At 41.7% G+C, this 22,894-nt stretch overlaps 1 long non-coding RNA gene across 1 annotated transcript; it reads left to right on the top strand.

The window, feature by feature from the left end:
- Window positions 1-392: 392 nt before the first annotated feature.
- Window positions 393-22,674, top strand: LOC116653604. Its single transcript, XR_004307741.1, has 4 exons — window positions 393-494; window positions 9,456-9,610; window positions 18,280-18,466; window positions 22,153-22,674. It is a non-coding gene; the product is annotated as an uncharacterized LOC116653604 (long non-coding RNA).
- The last annotated feature ends 220 nt before the right edge of the window (window positions 22,675-22,894 follow it).

Raw genomic sequence — 22,894 nt, forward strand, 5'->3', positions numbered from 1 at the left:
CCTACTGTCCACTCTGGATTTGGTATTATCTGGGCAAAGTTAACCTACTGTTATTTTCTTCAGCAGTGAGCCTTTGATCCCCAGGCAGACGACAGAGCACCATTGTATTTAAATGCAATGAAAACATGTAAGTATATATATAAGTGTATTTATGAACACACACAGAGTTTCTGCTCTGCAGCCTCGTGCAGCCTGAACAACATGTAAACAAATTTCTTATTTACTGAAGCCTTGAGCCAGGCAACAGGAAGAATAAGACAAAAGAGGTGGCATTTAGGCTATGATATAGCCTTTTGCTATGATATAACCTTTTGCTTTACATATGTCTGTGTATTCATGCATGTATTCTACTCATTCTTTTGATTTGCCCTTTTACAGAGACATTATGACAACTTTGGGCTCATGTCAACATGCAAACTGTCTTCACGCAAAAATCAGTGTGTTGGAGCCAGTACAAGTGGCTGTAGATTTCTCAACTTTATCACCTATTTCAGGTAACAAGACATATTCAAAGTCACTTCCTTGTCAAAAGATGGAAGTAGAGGACAAAGCAGAAACAAAAATCTTCATAGAGCATATCTTTTCTATATGGAAATGTGACTTTGACCACTGCTTGCATTGGGGTCAGGTTTTCATTTCAATACTGCAGAAAAGGACACTTGATTTTGGATAGCTTTCGAGAAACAACTTTCCCAAGAGTGTAATGATCTTCTGATTGTTGCATATGGCACTAGGACCTTAATAAAGGTTCTGAAGTCTTTGACTCTCCAAATGAGGATAAGCACCTTGCTAGAAAAGCATAGCTTTCCAAGTTTCGAATAATTTTTTTCCCACAGAAATTATTTAATGTGTTTAGATATTTCCCTTTAGGTCAAACTATCTCTACAATTATTTTAGAAGCTGAAAAAGAACAAACAAAAAATCTCTTTTGTATTGTGACCATAGGATTCATAACTCAAACTAAAGCTACAACTGGAACCACAGCTTTGTGTGACCCCAAGCACAACTTTATGGACATGCCACTTGTACTGACATAAAGTTTACAGTTGTATTTAGGCTGTTAAGAGAAAAGAAAGGGTTTTTTTTTTGTTTTTGTTGTTGTTGTTGTTTGTTTGTTTGTTTGTTTGTTTTTGCTTGCTACCGTAAATAGAGGTTCATGCCAAAAACATCAGCTATGAAACTCCTGTTTCACCTTTTGCTATTTGTTCATAAAAGCTTGCCAAGTGCACGACCCTCATTATGTACTTTGTCATAATAACTGTATGGGAACACCCTGCAACTGCTTTGCTCCAAAGTGAGCTTCTGTGAGAAAGAGAAGCAAATACATGATGCTGTAATACTTTCAGCAGGCACTACTGAGAGCTCTGAGGACTGATGTGTCAGCTGCTCATCGATGCAACCTTAGTGTTGAATACTTTGGGGAAGCTTTCAGAGGAAAGGGAGAAAAAGTGCAGGAGTAAAAATAATGGGCCAAAATTATTTGCAGGTGAAGATGTGCTGAAGCAAATTGTGGTTTCACTGAGAAGTTTGCCCTGTTGTGTTCCAGGCTTCTTGTTTAGGTTGATTACATGGCTACACAGAATTGATTTCTTGAGCTTAGGACAGTTGGCAAACTTGACTAGACTTAAAATGAACCTCTTTGATTCTGTCTACAAAATTAGAGCAGATTTGATAAAGTAAAGATGTATCCTTTGAAGTATTCCCTATCAACATAAGTGCTAAGAACACTTGAGCGAAGGAATTTTAACAGTTTTGAAAGCAGTAGCAAAAGAACATCAATAAGGATTGCAGCTAAGGGCATGCCCACAAGGCACTATACTAACTGTATCTATCCTGCAGGCAATAAGCAATTGCTAAAGATTCCAGACTTTTTAAAGTTCATAGTTCATCTCATAAAAACTTTACATGTAACTTATGATAGGATTTTGCTGGATGGGTTTGGCTTCCACTAGATGACTCCAGGAGAGGATTGTAAGTTGATATGCATATAAGGAAATGAAGAAACTTCTTTTTTTCTCTTGTAGCAAATGACGATTGATGACAGGTTGATCTTGCAAGGTGCAGAAAGTGTGCTCATGTCCTGTTATAACAGGTTTTACACCCATGAAGGTGATACACGCTTCCTCCAGGCACTTCAGCAGATAAACACCAGCCCAAATGCTTTGTTGATCCAAGATCACATCATGGAAGAAAACAGGGATATCCTTCACACTTTGGATTTGTCATGGGTGCTAGATTTCAGGTGTCCATGCTGCTGTAAGTTATTTTCCCTCAAGCAGGGAAACACTGTAAAAGCCAAACAACAATTTAGTGTAAATTTCAGTTAGACCAGACATCTATTTGGCAACTCTGATTCTGCTGGCCCATCAACATCAATGCTACCACTGCTGTGGATAGCGTGTGTGTTGGTTAACCCACTATGGCAATTAGCAAGGCAGAGAACAAAGAAAGGAAAGAACACATCTGGACAGAAATGAGAAGGAAACCAAAAAGGAGGTTTTGAACTGCAAAGATGCAGACACTAGGAGGTGAGTCACAAAACAACTCGGATATTTAATTTGGGAAACAGAAGATATTTAATTTAAAAGCTTTTACTTTTCTATGTGGATTTCATTCTGGTGGTACTCCACAGATTCCAGTGTGACCACGGCAAATTAGTGGAAGCCACAGTTATGAAAATAAGGATTCTTAAATATGATCATGTCACTGTGGCTTAAGGAATTTCTGTGTCAGCTGAGCTGTGGGAACTGACATGCGTGTGCCCTTAGCTGGCCATGAGCACAAGTCAGTGAGTCAGTGTACATGTCTTTCAGTGTCATTTAAGCAAGCCTTTTTCAGTTCATACTTGAAATGGGTGAAGTATATGTACAGTTTGTTGTTGGTCATCATCTGATGAGTAGAAGGGATTCACTAGACTACAGTAACTCAAAAATGTTGGACTCTGTATCAGAAATTGGTAATCAGAGCCTGAACCTCTGATTAATCAGCTGAGGCAAGTGTCAGGTCAGCTGTGAGAGCACAAGTGAGAGTAATTTAGCTGTGCTCCCGGAAGGGGTAGAGCTTGACTCCACCTCCTCTAGACCTTATTTAAGGGCTGACCACCACTAAGGCAGCAGCATCTCTTGGAGTTTGCTCTTTGGTGGAGATTGCCTCAACTTTTCCCAGCAGACTGAAGGCTTCCATACTGGTGAGTTTTTCTTATAAATAACCCTTTGGATATTTGCTACAGTCTTTATGTTATTGTCACTGTACAGACTCCTTAAACTAAAAGCACCAGAAATGTCTGTGTGATGCTTTAAATCACTGAGCATTTTTCCCTAAATCATGTGGTTCCTAAATTCCCTTCATGGTTCTTCCTCAAATTTGCTGTGAAGGCATTGCTTCCACAGTGGCACAGAAAGTAAAAGAACTAAAAGAGGCTGTGAACAGAGAGTAGCTGAAAGGGTCTCAAAGTGTGAACATGTGTTCTCTCAATGAGCCATGATCCCAAGGCAGTGGACTCACTAGGGTAGTTTTCTCTGTTGACTTCAATGCATTTAGAATCATACCCAGCTTCTCATGGTTTAACAAAGAAAATATAGGCCAGGAAAACACTTTGCTCAGACATCATTTTTTCCTAGATCATAAGAGATGCCTTATAAATGCCCACGAGAATAATTTGTATTGGAAATTAGTAGTTTTTTTACCTTTATGATTTCACTATGTTAAACTTTACCTTTCTCAATGCTGAAGCTTTGCTACTGATTGGGTATCACTCTGCATTCACTGAAAGCTAATACAAACTGGCTGATTAGACAACCCCAGGCACCACATCTTAAGTAGCTATTAAACAATAATTATAAATAGGAACAGCTACAACTGACTTCTGTTGAAACAGTGCTTATTATTATATAACTCATTTTCAAGTCAAAACGAATGCTTAATCAAAGCACAAAGCAAGCAGTTTGAAAGTTCTGAGCTGGCTTTGCCAAGCTATAATGCACCAACGTCTAAATTAGTGCTCAAAACAGTCAATGATGGTAGATGTACAGCAGAAAAAAGAAATGGAGGAAAAAGATAAGGGTTCACAGGCATAGTCAAACTAAGAACTTTGTCTGAAATGATTTCATGTGGAGCCCTACAGGAAACCATGGCATTTGCATCTTTCACCCAGAGATGCTTGTCTGGGGTCAAGAATAAAAGCTGCATGCATTTTTGGTGTGTCACATTGTTATTATAGACACTGCCATTTGCAAAGCATTGCATCAAACTTTGCAGCTGAAGACATACAAGCTTTGATTCATCTGGTTCAGAAACACTATGAATTGATCCTTACCCAATAACATTTTTGCTTTTAACAGGCTCCTTAATGAAAATTCATAAGAACCTCTTCAGATAAATAAGGATACGTTCTAATCTTTATTGTACTGGTATGAATTTGGAGCAACTTCAATGAAACTAGAGGAATTGCTCTGGATTTACTAATATCATAAATGAGAACAAAATGAAAACCAGAGATTTTAGGAAGACTTAAGCCACCAATTCAGCTTTCTGAATTGGAAGGTTGCTTATTAAGTTTATAAACTTCTCTCTTCTTCCCTCTTTACAATAACATCTTTCTCAACAGTTCTTACTAAAGCTGCATGAAATAAATGGTCAGGATGTTTAAGTTTCCACCCTGTACCACCTGCAAATTACAGGCCAGATCCATTTGCTTGATTGAGGCAAGTAAGAGTCATTACCACATAGGTCAGCTGATTTTTCCCTTCTTAAACACCTGCAAATGCAAGTCACCTGGGACTTTGAACCTATTAAGGTTCTTATAATTGAGACAAGGGTAAAATAGTTTGTAAATTGGTACATGAACAGAAAGATGAGAGGGGGAGAGAGAAAGACGCTCTGGTTGGATGACAGGAAATCATATAACCATATTTGCAACTGAGCTTTGGGAGCATGGTCTTTATAATGAGGTTAGATAATCTAGATAGTAATAAGGATAGGAAAGTCAGCAATCATAATCATATTTAATGGACTCCAGATGGAGAAGTATAATTGTTCTCATTATCATTGTGAAAACTCCAAGGAAATAAAATCCCAAGATACTTTACCTTGACAAGCAACCTGGAACAATATTGACATCAAGTCATGGGATTTGTAGGTAAAGTCGTCAGTTATTTCCTTTTTGTAGCATTCACTTCTAATGTAATGGTTTGATTAACCTAAGACATTTTGATGTGAGTATAAAAGCAATGTTAATGAAATGCCTGCTTAATTGACTGTGCATCTCTACACCATATGATGTGGTGACTTTCTAAATATGTTGTGGAATTAAAAAAGCCAACACCAAAAGCCTTGTATACCATGAGACTTTTCCTTTGTAATGTGGTTACAATGAAATATGATTGTAAGTATAGGCCTTTTTGGGTGCAGCTGTTCTTTTTGTTTGGCTTGATAATTGGAACCAGTCCCATGGGCCTATTTGATGTTATCTCTTGTTTAAAACTAAACTGTCAAAGCTTCTCCCCCCTGTGTACTCAACAGGGAGTAGTTCTGGGGAAACTTTCTTCTTAAGTATTTTTAACCCCTCCTCCCCGCACGCATTCTCTTAACTGAACCAGGGCAGTTACGAAATGATGCCTTCACAGGAACATTTGTACAGCAAAATATTTCTTTGTGGAAAATTGAGCCTTTTCATGTTATACAGCTTTGTAAGAGGGGCCTAAAACAAAACGATCCCACAGCAGAAGTCAGATGATCAGGGTGTGCTCTCTGAGTTTTATGACAATTTGCTGTATCTACAAAGAGTGCCCTGTGCAGCATCCCCCTGGCATGAGAGGAGATCAGGGTGTGGGATAGAGACACAGATGTCTCCCACGGTATGAATGAAGTTTTGATCCAGCAACAGCAGAGCTGTTTTTCCACGCAAGAGTGACTTTAATGTGCCTGATCCCAAGCTAATGTGTTCAGGCAGTGTTGCACTGCGGAGAGCAGTGAGTTGGGGGTGACATTATCTCAGTCATGTAGGCATGCCCTGCACTTTACGTTATTTAGATGTATCTTCAGAATGCTAAGATTTGCTTCAGGAGGGGTTAGATTCTAAGCTTTGGTTTAGTCCCCTGAATGGCAGATGGTAGCAAGGAGCATGCCTCCTGCAGTCAGGTGAGGAGATATTTTAGTTTTGCTTCACATCTTTCATTTTCTTTTGCAGTTATTGTCTTTGCAGTTACAGAATTCAGACAGCTCAGACGTGTGATCTCAGAATAGACAGAACACAAGGCAACAGCACAAAGCTGTGCCAGAGGAGGCTCAATAATGTGCATTAACTTTTTTCTAAAGTGATCAAGCAGTTGGACTAAGTGATTTTTGAAGATCCCTTTCAACTGAACTTTTTTTATCCTGTATATATATATTTCTATATTGAAGAAACAAAAGAGAGACAAAAGTTACTGGCTTTCTGAGGTAGCAATAAACACACACATTAGTACACTCAGCTTTATCCCAGGTGCTCTCAGAACATGAGAACTGCAGAGACCAGACTCTAGCTGACAGACTGATGCACAGAGCACTGATAGGCTTTCTCCATGTTTCTGCAGGTTCTTACGTGTCCCGTGCACGTCTTGCTTTTCTTGAGTGTGCAGAATAAGAGAAGCTTTCAGTTATTACCCAAAGCTGTATTTGTAAAAGAATAGCATGCAGATGTTTTGTTTCTCCTACATTTACCTCTGCAGAGATGTGGTGGTTTCTACAGTGACTGCAAGTTGTGTGCTAGTACTAGGTTTTGCTTTGTATCATGCACAGGTTATTTCTAATACGAACAGAACATCCGATGAAAGATGAGATATTATTTCTTGGCCTTTGTTGCATTAAATCTTGCCTTTATCTTAGATCTCTTTGTCACTCCTGTTCCTTCCAGTGTTTAAGACCAAATGCATCACCTTCTACAAATGACCATCTGTTTCTATCGTACAGACTTGTGTGAGGCCACCTTGAAGAGCCCTTTTGAGTAAAAGAAGTAAAAGCTGCTGATAGCTGTAAAAACAGCAAATGAGTTCCTATCTTGTGCAGCACTCAACACAACTAAGGTGCTTCTGGCAAGCGACCTCATTGCAGTGCACTCTAGAGAGTGGCTGATGGGAACATCTAAGCACAGGCTGTAGCCTGCAGGTTGATTAAGGGCCTCAGGAGAGTAAAGGTGCTTGTGATGCCCATTCATGGAAGAGCAATGGCCAAGTTCTAGTCCCTCTTGCTATCCCAAATGCATCTCCGCAGAGCTGTCAAGTGTTAGATGGGGAATGATTCTTATGTCCCTTGAGGGATGCCAGGACTCAGTACTTTGCAGATAAATATAAGTTTCTATTTAAAACCAGTACTACTGGGACTAGATGTAAGAAGGGCTGGAAAAAGTCAGTTCTAAAAATACAGGAAATAGCTATATGGTTACAGAAGTGAATTTCCAGCTGTGGGTAATCATATAACTCACATATTAACAATGAGAATCCACTGTGTAAGGGGGAAACACAACAATTCACATAAGCTTGAAAGACAATGGGCCAATTTGTGATCAGACTGTGGAAAAAGAAGGAGAAGAGAGAATGTATGGAAGGCAGAAAAAAATAGGGGAATGGTGCTTTGTTACTGAACAGTGAAGTGAACAATTCTAGAAAGACTGGTAAGAGCAAAGAGAAATGTTCATTTGCATTTAGGAGGCCCTGCTTGCAAAGGTGAGGTTAAGACCATTGAGCTGAAACAGCCAGAAGGCCCTTTTGCCGAGCTGTCCCATTTGTTCATAGATTCAGCTCATGAAGCTCCAGAAATGAATCCAGTATAATCTTTACAACACCTACCATCCAAGGCTCTCCCAGCAATTCTGAACTATTTCTAATAGCAGCCTGTCTCATAGCTGACAGAGAACCGATTATCCTACATGTTTTATAGATGGGAAAACTGAGGCATTCACCTTGTCACTTACTGAAAGAGTAGAAACAGAACTCATCCGTCTTTGCTCCATTTTCATAAATTTTAATTAGTCATCCAAACTTCCACTTCCTGTCAGGCCTTTTAGCTGCAAAGTCCCTATCTCACAGAGTTTTTCTGGCAGGTTTCTGGAAAAGTTCATTTTGTCATTTTTTTCCTCCCCTCAGTCCTGCTGCAGTCTTCCCTTTTTCTTCCTATGGGCCTCTCCAGTGAGTATTCCTTTAAAATCCCTTCCCAGTAATTGTCACTGTTATTCTAAGCAATAGTAGATGGTTTTGATCTGTGGAGCTATGTAAAAACTGTGTTCTCAACCTGTCTCTCTATCTGATTTTATTCTTCAGTGTTAGAGCTTAATTCTCACGGGCTTGATCAGAACAGTTGCTTTTGTATAGTAGGACTAATTTTAACCAATCATCCAATTGTCAAGGGGTTACTCCTCTCATTTCAAGGCGGCTTCTTTATAGTATTCTCTTTGGTTCCCCCCCAACACACTTTATAGCAGAGGTTGTGCAATAACACTACAGAAGTATAGTTATTGCTGCAAGGCTTTTTAGGCTCTAACATGGATTCCTCCCTAGGGAAGGTGGGGGGAGGGGGGTTATATTTGTCTTAATAGAATCATTGTGGCTTATGTCAGTGGTGCAGGCTGCTCTTAGAACTTTCTGCTGCAACTACAGGTTTGTGTCTTGCTTGTGATTCTCTTCTCTTCCACAGAAAGCAGAATTTTTCCTTCTGTTAATCTGTAAGCTTGAGTAAATCAAATAGTTTTAGCCACTGAGAAAGGATGTGATCCAAATCTGTAGGAAGTCAATGGAAGCACCTTACATGTTTATGGGAAAAATAATCCCCCCAAAGTCAGTCAGTTACGTCTGCAATTAGTAACTCCTTCTCCTCCCACTCCACTTTCCACAATACTGTTATTACAAAGCATTGCAAAAGCTGTTGCATAGTGTCACCTAATCCACAGGAACAACATAAGGAAAAAGCTATGTGGGAAAAATCCTCCCCTCTCCTTTCTGTATGCCATGGAGTCTCCAGAAATGTACATCTGATTATATCTCATGTTCTTTAAGGACTGACTGCAGACAGTTGTCAGGTACAGAATTACTTAATTCTCATCATAGTTAAAATAGTTGGTGTTGTGCAAATACAAAACAAACACAAAATGTTCTGTAGCTTCATTTTTTTTGTAAAAACCTATAGGCTGTTCCAGTTTCCTACTTTTATGCACTATAGCAAGACACTGAAATGTAACTGCCGCATCCAAGTAAAGCAATTCCAATGTGTTTTATCACTGAAAAATAACTTCCATGACAAAATGGCAAGTTAATTTTTACTTCCACTGTTTCTGTAATATCTGTGCCTCATAGATAGTATGCTGGAATACATACCGTCACATTCTATCTTCAGACAAAGGAAATAATTCAAAACAGAGATGAATGGAGCAATTACTCTATAAATTTTTGCTAAATTGTTTTTCTTCTTTGGTTTTGTTTTCTAAGGAAGAACTGTCTTGCTCTTTATGATTTGCTGTTGGATGACGCTCTAAGAACTGAAGAAGAGTAATCAGACATAAACCTCAACCCTTTGGAGGCTCTTGGCTGCCCATCAGCACTGCAAATTACGGGTACTCTACTTTGGGTACCCAAACTGAAAGGTAAGAGCTGAACACTAGTTTTTTTTGTTTCTAAATCTCATCTTCCCACTTAGACGTCCTCATATATTGAGCAAACAGCTTCACTTCCTGAGCTACTCACTCGAGTTTCTCAGCAAGAAGGGATCAAGCTTGAGACCATGAGATAAAAGCTGTTTTCAGTTATATAATTTTGCTCATTGCCTTTTGAGCTGCAGGCTTGAATCAGCCCTTATTTTCAGGGTTTTCAGTACCTGTAACTGCAGTTCAGGGAAAGTTGGGCTTGGTGGATTTCAGGTTTTTTTTGGGCTGAAGGCAGTAAGCCCAAAGATGTGAAGCCTGGCAAGGAATCCCACAGCTGGCAGCCCTAGGTGGAAGTGGGAGTGTGTTTATGCCTTCAAAAGCCAGCAAAAGGAGCCTTAGTGGGCCCTGTTGCCTTGATGTGGAATCTAGCTTGAAAAAGCAAGATTGTTTATTAGTTTAAAGTGGTAGCAGCTAAGGGCCTGGGCAGGGAAGATGGGCCATGCATGCACAAACAAAAGTCAGAATTGAGAAGCAGGCTGTGGCAGGGCACCAAACTGAGCTCGCTTGCCAGGTTCATTTGGCTTTGCCTGCTTATTTTCCACTTTTTACAAATATTTCTTTCTCCCATCTCGCTGTGTGAAAGAGCTGCACACACAGAAGGGCAGCAGCCCAGTGGGAGGAGAGGCACGATGAGTGGCCGTGAGCGCCACATGGGCACACAATGTCCCCTCTCCCTGTGCTTTTGTATATGACCATGTTTTCAAACATGCTGCCAGGTCATATCACCTTGAGTGCAACTTGCAGAAAGAAATAATTAAAACAATACAGCTACTGAGATGGAAGTGATGGGATTATATCCAGTGGTGTGCCTCTGAAGCAGGAAGTTGGGAGTTTTGCACAGCTTTGTCTGGACCTCAGGGAAAGCCAAAGTGACCACAGTGAAGACGGAAATAGTTTCTGCAGCCAGCAGTGGGGCTTGGGCTGTGCAGCCTGAGCAAAATGGGGCTACCATAGGGTCTGATGTTGTCCTCTGGAGGATCCCTGTCTTCTATCCATGCAGGCACAGGCTTTCAAAGGATAAGAGGAAAGCTGGAGAAAAGTCCTGGTGTAAACGAGGCCTTAAGGCTACTCAGAGACATGTTAATGCCTGTTATGTATCTGGTGTGTTAGCAGGACTTTTTGTTGGATCTGCTGAGGTTCACCGTTAAAATCCGTGTTTAGGGACTTTTAAAGAATGTTGCTTTTTGACCCAACAGACCACAGTGAGCATTTTGGCTGTATTTACAGAGGCAAATGATTATTCAGGGACTCTTAAATGTATATACTGTGCAGCTACCAGGAATGCACAGGAGGGCTCTACATATACTGCAGGGCAAAATGTGTAGTATCCCCAACATGTGTGCCAATGCTGCCATGGAAAATGCTTCAGATGGATGTGGTAGCATGTTACTGATACCTGCCTGGTCCAGCATGTGGGCTGGGCACTCTTAGAATTACAGACTGGCTTAGGCTGGAAGGGACCTAAAATATCAGCCCTTTGCCTGGTTGCTCAAGGACCCATTCATCCCAGCCTTCAGCATCTCAAGGGTGGGGCATGTGTGACTGTCTTTGAATGTGGTCATGCAGAACATATTAAGAGATATTCTGAGGTGCATCTTTTTGGCACTGATGCAGCTCACACCAGAACAATAATTTGAGTGTTCTGAGGACGGACAGTGACAGTCTTTCCTGTAAGAGCAGCCACACATGAACAGCATCCCCTCCAAGACTGCTGGGCTAGGCTTTGAATGAACTGAAGGCTAAGAGGGGTATTAGTCTGAAGGGTTTTTATTTTGTTTGTGTTTGTTTTTAATTTGTTTTCAATTATTACTCATAGTAAGCACTCAGAAGCCAGTTCAAGAGCCATACACGAGCTGCAGCTTGGTCTTTCCTGTCTTTTCTGGTTCTGTTGTACAGAGCAGATTAGAGGTTAAAGCAGGTCAAATATAACATTTGCCTGTGCTGCTTTTGTTGTTGTTGTTTTTTTTTTTCTTTTTTTCCATTGTGTGTTTTTTCACTATTTCTTACTGTCTCTGACCAAGTGCAGAGAACATTTGTAAAGCTGAAATGAAAAGGAAATCCTCCAGGAGGCAAAAAGGCTTGCAGAAGCTGCTAAAACCAAATGAATCCCTCTCAAAGGAGCCGAAAGCATGTAAGATAATGCAGGAAACATTAACATAATATTATCTTAACCTTGTAGATAAGATTATCTGATGCGTGAAAATGGTCATCTTTTGTATTGATTCTACCGTGCCATGCAGCAGTTCTTAGGAAAATGAATGGGTCATTAAATGTTCATTACTTGATAGGCTCTAAAGCAGAAAAGATGTATTAGCAAATGAATTAACTGCTTTGTTACAGTTTGAATATATCATTAATGTGTGTGTTTTTCTCACACAAGAAGTGAATTGTATGCATCTGCAGGGCAGCAGTGTCTGTAGGCTGCTGCAGAGCAATATTTACTTAATACTTGAGAGATATTTACACTTCTAGCAAATTCAGGTAAGCACTGGTCGTTTATATGATAAGTGAGGATGGATAATTTGGTACATTATTTATCCATTAATGATACTGTCATAGGAGAGTTATACCTAATGTTACAAGGAAGCCCTAATACTCTCTTGGTGATGTGCTCACTGTAGTAGTGCTGCCTCAGCCATGCCTCAGTGGCATCACTGGGGATGCTCAACTGAAACTTGGGGAGATGCCCGTGCTAGCACAAAAGCAGCATCTGCAATGCTTAATTTCCCCAGGCATATGGCTGTGAGAGGGCTCGTGGTGAGGTACAGCCCCTTGGAGTAGCAGAACTCATGAGCAAGTCCCACTGTCCTGAGGGGCAGTGACAGCTGGATGTGTTTCCAGGTTTGGCCACTGCAGGTGCAAGCAGCAGAACTGTGTCCGTTTGGGTGCAGCCTTTGCACACTGTCCCTTTCCTGCAGTTCACAACTGACCCTCGTGAGAGCTGATAAGCAGAGCTTGCTTTCAGCAGCTGAGGGCCTTGAAACACAGCATCACCTAAACCTTGCTCAGGGCTGCCCAGTACAGAGAATGCTAGTTATACATTGCCTGAAACAACAACCTGGTGCCACAGCAGAAACACCACAGGCTTTGCTTGCCTCAACCACAGGATTGCTCCCTCCAGTGCTGGTGGCAGAGAGTGTTTTTTAATCTTTCTTTTAAAAGCCAATAAGGCTAATAATTGTATTTGAAGCTGCTTTTCAAAGCCATTTGTGTCCACCCCTGCTATGACTTTAAGTGTTATTATAAACATATTAACCAATTATGTGACATACTACCCAGAGGGACAGTCAAGAGCATGGTTTCGGCTTGCACGATTGTTAGTGAAATCCCAGGCTGCAAAGCTGGATAGCAAAACTGTGCCAGGAAACCTCTGCTGATGGTTCTGAGCACAGCACAGCTGTGAGTGCAACTCAAGCTGTAGCTTGGACGAGGCCTCAGAGACTAATAGCTCTGCTTAGAGCCAGACATTGTGCAGTCAAGAGCTGAGCAAAACTCTGCTTTGTAGCTCACTCCTAACCTGCAACACCACCTGCTGTTTCAATGCATGGTCTCTCAACAGCAGATCCTTCTCTCTCTGCTCAGTGCTATGGTTATGCTGAGAGAGGCAACGTGACTTTGTCCGCTACCCCCAAGTAGAGCTTCCTTGGCAAACACAAATATGAGTGTGAAGTAAAAAACTGGTAGGTCTGGAAAACAAACACAGGAAAAAGAAAAAGAAAAAGGAAAAAAGTATAAAATGACTGCTTCTTCCTTTTCTCCATTCCCTTCTTTTTCACCATCCTCCTTCAGATTTGTAAGTGCTAAGCAGAACCCCAGGGCTCCTGCTGGTTCTCTACGGGGAGACTCTAATAATATTACTTCTCATGTCCAGAGTAAATTGAGGTGGCAGCCCCCCTTTTTAAGACCTTTTCTGAAGGAAGCTCTTGTATCCCCCTGAATCTCCCAACTTCTGACTTTTCCCTCACGCTGTTCCTGCTGCACATACCCATGGCTCCTTCAGGAGAAGCTGTACTTCTGCAATCCCTCAGCTTGTTTGGAGCAGGTAGATGGTGTGCAGAGGAGAGCTCTGGCTCTGTTCCTTACTCTGCAATGCTTGGCTAAACCAGCAGGAATGGCAGTCGGGACAGACCATGGTGGTGATTTCATCTCACCCTTCTCCAGTAGTCAGTGACCATCCCTTTGTGGGCCACCAGGGAACTCCATCCCAGATGAGCATCCCTATGCCTTATGCCTTCACCGTTCTGCTCCTGGGGTGATACCATTTATGGACTTTTCTCAGGACGGGGTCTACTAACTCAGCCAAGTGCTAAATAAGTAACAGAATGATGATTTCATTCTTCTATTTAATTTAGGTTTCACAATCTGAAAGAATATCACCCTGAGCCTTCTCTCTTCATTTCCCAAGCTGTTTTTATTGCTCTCCCATCACTTTTGCTCCATGAAGTTGGGTGCTGATCCTGTAGGAATAAAAGAGCTCTGCACCCATGCAAAGCCCATTTTCTTGGCAGTCTTGAGAGCTAAACTGTTTGTCCACATTCAGCGTTAGATTTACAGGGGGACAAGAGGAGCTGTGTTTTACAAAACAATGTTTTCACCAGAAGTCTGAGGAGTTTCCAACTTTGGGCTTTATTTGTATTTTAAATTTAGCATTTGCAGATGTTTTATAGGCATCCAACTATTTCAACAAAATGATCGCTTGACAATATTATATTGCTGAGCCTTGAACTCTGTCCAGCTTGCTTTGTTTACAGAAGACCACCTGCAGCCATGGTATATTTTGTGACCTTCTATGGAGAAACAAAACTGTGAGTAGAGGAACATTACTCAGGTCTTTTTCAGTTCATGAATGAAGCCCACTACAACATGTACAGGAGGGTATTAGGAGGAGATGAATTAATCATGACACGCTACAGAGAACGAAACACTTGCCATTCATTTAACAGTCAATCAAGTATCTGAGAAACTATAGGCCCCTTTGTGGTATGGGAGCACACGACTCCATCCTAGTCCTACCAGCAGTGACTCAGTGGTGGGAGGCATAATGTCATGGGTTATTCCTGTTCATTTGGCCTACTGCAAATTTCCATGAAACACCAATGGAGGAAAAAAGAACCCACTCCTGGGATGAGCAGGGGTGAACTGTGCCTTGCCAAATGCTACGTGTAATGTCAATGCACAAGTACATCTGCCCACCTTATGTTCCTCTACCTTTGTGCAGAAATTAAACGCTGCCAAAAGAAGCAGAGCCTCTGCAGAAAAAAAAAAAAAAAAAAAAAGGGGGGGGGGAGAAAAAAATAAAATAAGGAATTAAGCAGATACGTTTATCAGAATTTCAAGGAAGACGTCCTTTCTTCCTGCAAAGGTACCAAACTGCTGTGTAACAGAAGCATAAGGTGAAAAATTAAGTGCCAGTATTTATTAGCCAACAATGTGTGACCTTGTTTCTGAGCAGCTGAACTGTGGGTAGAGTCGAAGTGGCTCTTTTGCTTTCAGGACCTCTGTAGGAGGTGACTACAGTCAGAAGCAGCCAAAAATATTAGAACTGGTAAAGCGTCAGGCTGCATATCTTGCTGCCATCTGGCCAATGCAAACAGTTTACTTCTGTTAAAGCTTGTGAAGAGAAAGGGAATAAGCTTTTGATTACAATTTGTTCACAGTGAGAATTTATCCAGCAGCTGTAGTTTCAAATTTTTATGGTTCAGGTAAAACAGATTATCACCAACCTAAATGATTGGGGTTGGACTAGATGATCTCTTGAGGTCCCCTGCAATTCTGTGACTCTTTAATTATGTTTTTCAGTACATAAGTATTGGGGGAAGAAAAAAATAAAAATAAAAAAGCCCAGGCTGGTTAGCAGGCTTTAATGTGAGGCAATGCTAAAACCATTTATCACAATTTCCACTCCGATTTAGAGGGATGCTTGATAGGCCAGGCCTGTAAACGGAAACCACAGCAGTTTGTTTTTTTGTGAGAATATAGGATGTCACCCTTACTGTATGTCCGGTTTTCACTCTTTAGCACATATTGGCCCTGTCTCTGCGACTCCTGTGGATATGAACAGCTATACAAAAGGCATTCATATCAGTGGGACCAGAGCAGAATGTCCCACAGGACTGTTCACAAAGAGCTGTTTGCTGTGGAACATGGTGAGAACAGCTCTAGCTCTGGCTTTTGCTGAGGACTAGCTGTTAGCAATATGTAGCTGCAAGGTCCGGATCTGGCTGGAGAACATGTCCCTGGTGTTTCATCCAGTCATTCACACAGCAGTGTGAAGCACAGGAGTCCTCTGCTCTCTTCAGCCACGTTTTGTGCGCCAGGGAACTTAGATAAAGGCTTAGGAGGGAGCTGAAATGTACCTCCGGGTTTTGAGGGCATTTTAATTCTGAATCTCAGCTGCAGGAATGTGTTGGGTAGCACATAGAGAGTCCAGACTGAGTTAATTGGGTGAGTCCATTGGGGTGGCTGAATATTGCTTTGCAACACAGCATGTGCCAGTGTCTTCCTCTGGAAAATCACTGCTCCCCAGCCCACTGGGCTCTCACCTGAAATTGATCATTCCTGTGACTCATGATGTCAAATTACTCTTTCCTTGCTCCCTCTTTACAATTATCTTTCTTCCTCACCTTTCCTTTCCTTTGTCATCTTGGCCTGGAAATGAGGCTTGATTGTTTCAGTTACACAATCTAAACACGGATAAGCTGCAGCCAAATCTCAAGTCTTGGGCTAATTAATGACACAGTAGCACAGTTTCCCTGAAGAGAAGTCTGTCATATTTCCCAGGTTTGCATTAGTCCTCGTACAATTTGAGAAGCGACAAAGCACTACCCCAAACCTGCCTCTCCATCTCTGGTGTTTTCCATTTAATATGTTTCTCCTTCCTCTCTAAACTCTTTTTTCTGTCTTTCAGCAAGTGTGAAACAATTTCCTCTTTTTACAGGGGCCTAGTGGCAAGCAGATTAATGAACCCTTAACACAACATGGAACGCTGCTGCCAAAAAATGTATGAAATGCATTCAGCAGTCCCCACAGTGCACTGTATGAAGGACAATTACTGAAAACAAAAGCTGCAGAGCAGTTCTCTTCTGTTTCCAGCAGTCTGAAGGGCTTGAATCAGGCCTAGGGAACTAAGAAGTGACCTTGGCTTTTCTTTTAATTTTAATTAGTCAGCACCAGGTATCTTTTATGACTTCAAATGTATCAGAAGTCAGCCCCAGTGATAGGAACCTGCATCCTCCTTCATTCCTGGTGCAAGTGCTCCCATGTCTGATTTTACATCATGGACAAGTCTGACTTGCACTGTCCCCTGATGTTAATGTGCTTTTGCTCGAGTTCTCTGTCTTGTTCTGAACTGGAATGGAATGTTTTATATTTCAGAGTTTTAAGTGGGGAGATCCTTTGGTTTCTCACTGGCTTTTACAGCTCCTTGCTAACCCTACTCAGTGACTCTGTGTGAAGTATTTGGAAAATAGCTTTCTTTCTGTCTTCCCTTCCTTTTTTTTTTTACTTTTTTTTTTTTTCTTTTTTTTTTCTTTTTTTTTTCTCCCCCCCCTTCTTTAATGAGCCTTTGTTGGTCCAGCTTGCTCTCTTGGTCTCTCTTAACGCACTTGTGTGTGGAACACTAACTCCTTGAAATGTGAAACAGATGGATGAAGTGTGGGACTCGGAGATATTTGTTTTGGAACAGCGCTGCACATCAGTGTCTGTGGAAGAATTTCCAGCAGCTGGGTCAGCCCGCTGAGAGTTCCCCAGTTTCAGCACAAAAGAGAATCCCCCAAAGAAGTTTTGGCGGTCCCTAGATCTCCCCCAGGGAGTTTTTGCAGCTCATGAAATGCAGACTTTGCACTCCCAGGTCGACATCTGGTACTTCCAAGTTCAAGTGCTAAAGGTGAAGTTATTTTATTGCAGGGAGCTTCAGGCGTTTTGTTTGCTTGTTTGCAAAATGCTCAAGAAATAATGAGATTTTAAAAGCTTTATTGAAAACTTCTTGCATTTCAACAGAGGCTTCCACCTTCAGAGATAAAATTATGCTTTGTAGCTGCTAATGACTGTAGCCTCCCAATACTCCTGTGAAAAAGGTATAAGGCAGGGAAATACTTCTGTGAAAAAGAGTCGCTTTTACTATATGGGGACACAGGAGGTGAAATCCAGGTCCCAGCTGAAGTCAAAGGGAAAATTCCCTTGATTTCAGTAGAGCCAGGATTCCACTGGCAGTGATTAGGAGGCTGAGGCCACAAATCCTTGCTCACAGTCTGGCCATTACATGGACAAGCAGTCCATTGTAGCTGTGCACTCACATAAACAAGACTTAGTGGGAATGGGCTCCCAAACCTACTTTTTTATTTTCAAAAGTGGTCACTGATTTGGGATGCCTGGCTTGAGGCACCTGAAAAGGCTTTTTCACTGTCAGGGAATTTTTGTGCCTGAAATCCATCTGAGTTGGAACCTAAATCAGCACCTCCAACAAGTCAATCTCAGTATAGCAATCACCCTCCTAAAAATTTGCCTTTCTTATGTCATTGTGAAAGGCCAAGAATAACAGACTTGGGATTTGGGATTCCTAGTCCTCAGGGCTGTGTCCAAATTCTTTATGTTTATCTTTTATCTTTCAGATATTGGGAGCACCTCTGAGGATGGGCATCCTCATTTACCATGAGCTGGAGCATTCCCCCGCTGAGGTGGGTCTCTAGGCTGGCACATGCCCAGAGAAACAAGTCACCATGAAGCAACACAAGCAGAGGCGATGTGTGGTTTTTGGACTCTGCAAACAAAAACATACCATGAAGCCAGCATCCACAGGTACTGCTGTCCCCACAGAGCTCCCAGACAGACAATGAGAGGAGGTAACAAGGACTTAGAGGGACAGAGTTGGGCACAGGTGGTGGTTGTTGGGGCACATGAGGAGGGGAAGAGTTCATAGTACTGCCGAGAGAGCAGAAGGATATCGGTGGGTGGGAGATTTTCTTTCTTTCTACACTGGAGTTCCCACAGCCCCTTCACCACAACAAACCCCACTGCTGCCAAGTTTAGATATTGAATCCCTGGAGCATGTCCAAAAAAGGGGAATGGAGCTGGTGTCTAGAGCACAAGTCTTCTGAGGATCTGATGAGGGAGACTGGGATTGTCTAGTCTGGAGAAAAGGAGGCTCAAAGAAGACCTTATGACTCTCTACGACTCCCTGAAAGGAGATAACAGTGAAGTGGGAATTGGTCTGTCTTCCCAAGTGAAAGAGACAGGATGAGAGGTAATGGCTTTAAGTTGCACGGGGGGGGGGTTACAGGTTTGACATTAGGAAAAGTTTCTTCACAGAAACAGTGGCAAGACATTGAAACAGGCTGCCCAGGGAAGCAGTGGAGTCTCCATCCCTGAAGGTTTTCAAGAAAAGGCTGGATGTGTGGTACTGAGGGACATGGTTAGCGGGCATGATGACTTTAGTGGTCTTTTCTGGTCTCAATGATTCTGTGATTCTATAGAATCTGAACTTAGCTTGACCTTAGTGGCTCCTGATCTGCAAAGGAAACCCAGTGCCTGGTATTCACATCAAACCAAAAAATTTGAAGACACCAGTGCCCCCAGTATGGAGTTCAGCGGTGCACCTACAGATCATGGAGACCTCTTGGGCAGGCACATATGGGCCCTGGGCAGGCTGAATACCTCATAGGACATGTAGCCAGCACTACCACACCTTAGGGCTTGGCAAAGGAGAGAGTCTATGTGGTACACCAGGCTTAATCACACACCTTACAGGCATTCACCATAGACCTAAGTCTTTCTTCTCAGATCCCTGCTACATTCTCAGCAGAGCAGCAGCTTTGCCATCAGATTCTTCAGGCCCAGGGATGCAAGCAGGGAGCCCAGTGCCAGACTGCCCTCCTCATTCTCCTCCCCAGTAGCCACCTATTTCTAAAGCAGGTTATGATATATGGTGCAAATTTACAGCACATCAGCTAGGCTGCAGTAACTCATGCTCACGCTTGGCCCCATGAGGTAGCTGTGGTAAGCCCTTGCATTAAATATGAAGTAGCTTAACTGTCAAAGAGCAGGAGCTGAGCTGCCATGCATTTACTGTGGCTTGCGAGCTCAGATGTTTCCCGCGGAGCAGCTGACGCGCTGCAAATTTGCACCTTAGCATTTCTCGTGGTGAGCTGCTCGTGCGGCTAAAGCCACGGAGAAGGCATGTGAGCTAAAGTGGAGGTATTGAAATTCAGTAGGGCAGCAGCTTGGGGGGCATCTCACATTCACGTACACACATACATGTATCATTTTCTTTTCTGTGGGTTTCTACTTTCCAGGAGATTAAGGTCAGCTGAACCAAAGCTGACAGTGATACTCTGCCAAAAGTGGCAATTTTTACCTGCTTGAGAGTTGAAGATGGACAAAAGTCAGTTATTAGCTCTGGTTTCTAGATCTCAGCGAATAGCTGTACTGATTTCCCTAGTACCTTCATTGTAAGATATCAGAAGGCCTCACAAAGTATTTCAGGCACATTTTACATGTAAATGCAAGAGATTTAACACTGTTGTCTGTAACTCAGACTGCAGCCTGGCATAGCATTACTGTAATTTTGTCAAGACCACACAGAGAGTGAGAACTGATGGCAGGAGAAATCTTGTCCCCCCACTCCTGTCTGTCCTGCCCCAGCACTTTCTGCTGGCTCCAGCCTTGGGTTAGACCTTATCAATTACAAGCCTGTTTTACCTGACTTGACTTAGCAAGGCAAGTATCACGCAGGTTGTGTGGTACAGATTATTTATGATGAATCAGCCAAAGACTGATCAGAAAGTATTGTTGGCAAAGGAATGAACAAGGAGCTGATGTAAGCAGTGTGCTCGTGATCACAAATATGATCACACCGAGGTACATAAACTAATCTTTCCCCAGGGACTGCTCTAACATAATGTTAGAGTCCATGTTTTCCAGTTCCCTGGTGTGGGGGAAGGTAGGAATGGAACGTTTTCCTGAATGTGTCTACATCCCTCTATAACCATCCATACCTGGAGCCAGAGCCCTGAAGGGAGCTGTGCTGAGTCACCCAGCTGAAACCTCCTTTTCTTTTGGCATTTAAAAAGCTAAGTGGGCTTCCTAAAGGAGGCACGTCTGGTCTCACGCCGTGCTCCAGCATCAATGGCCAGAGAGCTCTGTTCTTTGAGGCAAAGCATCTGTGCTCACCACATTGCCTTTCACAGTCTTCTTGTGGAATCAGGTCAGTTATATTTTCAGGGCCTAATTCAGCCTTGTTGAGGTGAGCCACATGTAATAGATGCTGTTCATCTTTTTGCCAGCTTCAGACTGAGCAGTTATTTATGATGTTAGACCTATTTGTGTAAACCTATTTGTAAGTAACTCCAAAGAATGTAAAGATTTTATGGGAGATAGGAAAAATCCTTGGATCAGAATCAGTTTGGTTTTGCTGCTTCTCTCTTTCTTTTCTAGTATGAGAAGACAAGAAAACTTATCGATTTATTATGTTCTCATTAAGCAAAGACTGAGTTGCTGGAGAGACAGGAGAATGACAGTCTTTATGTGAAACCTCTCTGAGGATGATGAATGTCAAGCACTTCACTGAGCCCAGATCTATTGTTTTGGTCTCTCTCGGATGTTGTTGGTTTTTTATGCATTTACAGCAATAGTGGATTTGGTGTTTTCACAATGTGTTTCTCTCTGATCACAGTGAATGTTGAACCTGAGTTAGGGAAGTAGGCATGGATATCACTGTCAATTTCTCCCCTTCGTGCAAAATTATCCTGTGGGGAGAGGGAGAGTTTAATCTCTCTGAGTGGTGGGTTGCATGAGCTGTCAGTGCAATGGTCACAGACACATAACTTTTCAGATATCATCTTGATAATAACACTTTTATTCAGACATCCTCATGCACTTAAAACGAGTGCTTGAGCACAATACAGTTGATATTACTCATTCTGTTTGTATGAATTTCCCTGCTGTTAATGCAGGGAGAATTTTGTTTTTCACTGATTTGAAGATGTGCTTCTACCCAGGACTGCAACAACTGCAAGTCCTCTCAAGATTTCATTATGCAGAATTGTAGCACCAGGCCAAAGCTAAACTCTCTGAGGTGGAGCTTTGATGAAAGAACAATTTCCTATCCAGCGAGTGTGGTTTCATCAGTATGAAATATTTTACAGGAATGTGTCAACTCTGATGATATTTTCAAAGATAAGAAGTTGAAATGAATAATTGTGACACTATAATTTTATTTTAGTAATGCTGAAACATTTTGTTACAGCAAGACAAAATCTTTCTTACCTTCAAAGATAAAAAGGTTTGCTATGTCGCTGGCATTTCAGTTCATTTTATTTAGACTCCTAGGTCATATCAACATTTCTTAACCCTATGCCATCTAATAGCCCTGTGTCTGGTATTCTTCAGATACAAGATTTTAATGGTGCTCGTTATTAATTTATGAATATATATATATATATATGTATAATTTATTTTCAGTAAGATATGTATGTTTTTGGTTCCAGAAGAGAAAATGATCGCAACATCGGGATTTCCCATAGGATGGAAACTCTGGTCCATCCATATTATCCCATGAAGGACTCTTCTTCATGACTAGGAAGTGTGGACTTGTTCCAAGTGCAGTACAGGCTCCAAGAGTCCCAAACCACCAGAAGCTCCCAAAGCCCCAAGAGCCCACAATCAAAGTAAAAAGGAGAGGGCAACAGATGGATGGAGACAGATGGAGAACCACAAAGAAACCAGGAGACACAACAGGTCAGCCTGATAACAACCATTTGAGTGGTTTCCTCTTCAGCTCACACTCAGATCTTACAGACCTGTCTTCCTTATGCTGTTCTTAACACTTTCATGTCTTAAAAGGACTGTGCACTTTATGTCTTGGTTGTACAACAGTTCTTGATAGGAATTTAATTCATATTTACCTTCATCCTGTGAGCTCAGAGGCTGTTGCTAAGTAAGAGATACCTATTGTTGTGTGTAAATGCCCCCCTCACATGGCTTTTCTATGGGATAGAAGAGATTAAGTCAGAAAAAAAAATATTGCATTCTTACAGCAATTAGTAGTAGTTTTCTGAAAAAAAAAAAAGAAAAGAAAAGAAAAGAAAAGAAAAACAACAGAAAAACCACCCAATATCTGATTTTTTTTTTTTTTAAATGGAAAGTTTGAACTAAAGATATGTGTTTTATATAGATGTGACATGCATGGCTGGCTAGTATATAACCCATGACCAAGCATTAGCAGCTCTC

Source organism: Coturnix japonica, chromosome 6, assembly GCF_001577835.2.
Source record: "Coturnix japonica isolate 7356 chromosome 6, Coturnix japonica 2.1, whole genome shotgun sequence".
NCBI lineage: Eukaryota > Metazoa > Chordata > Aves > Galliformes > Phasianidae > Coturnix > Coturnix japonica.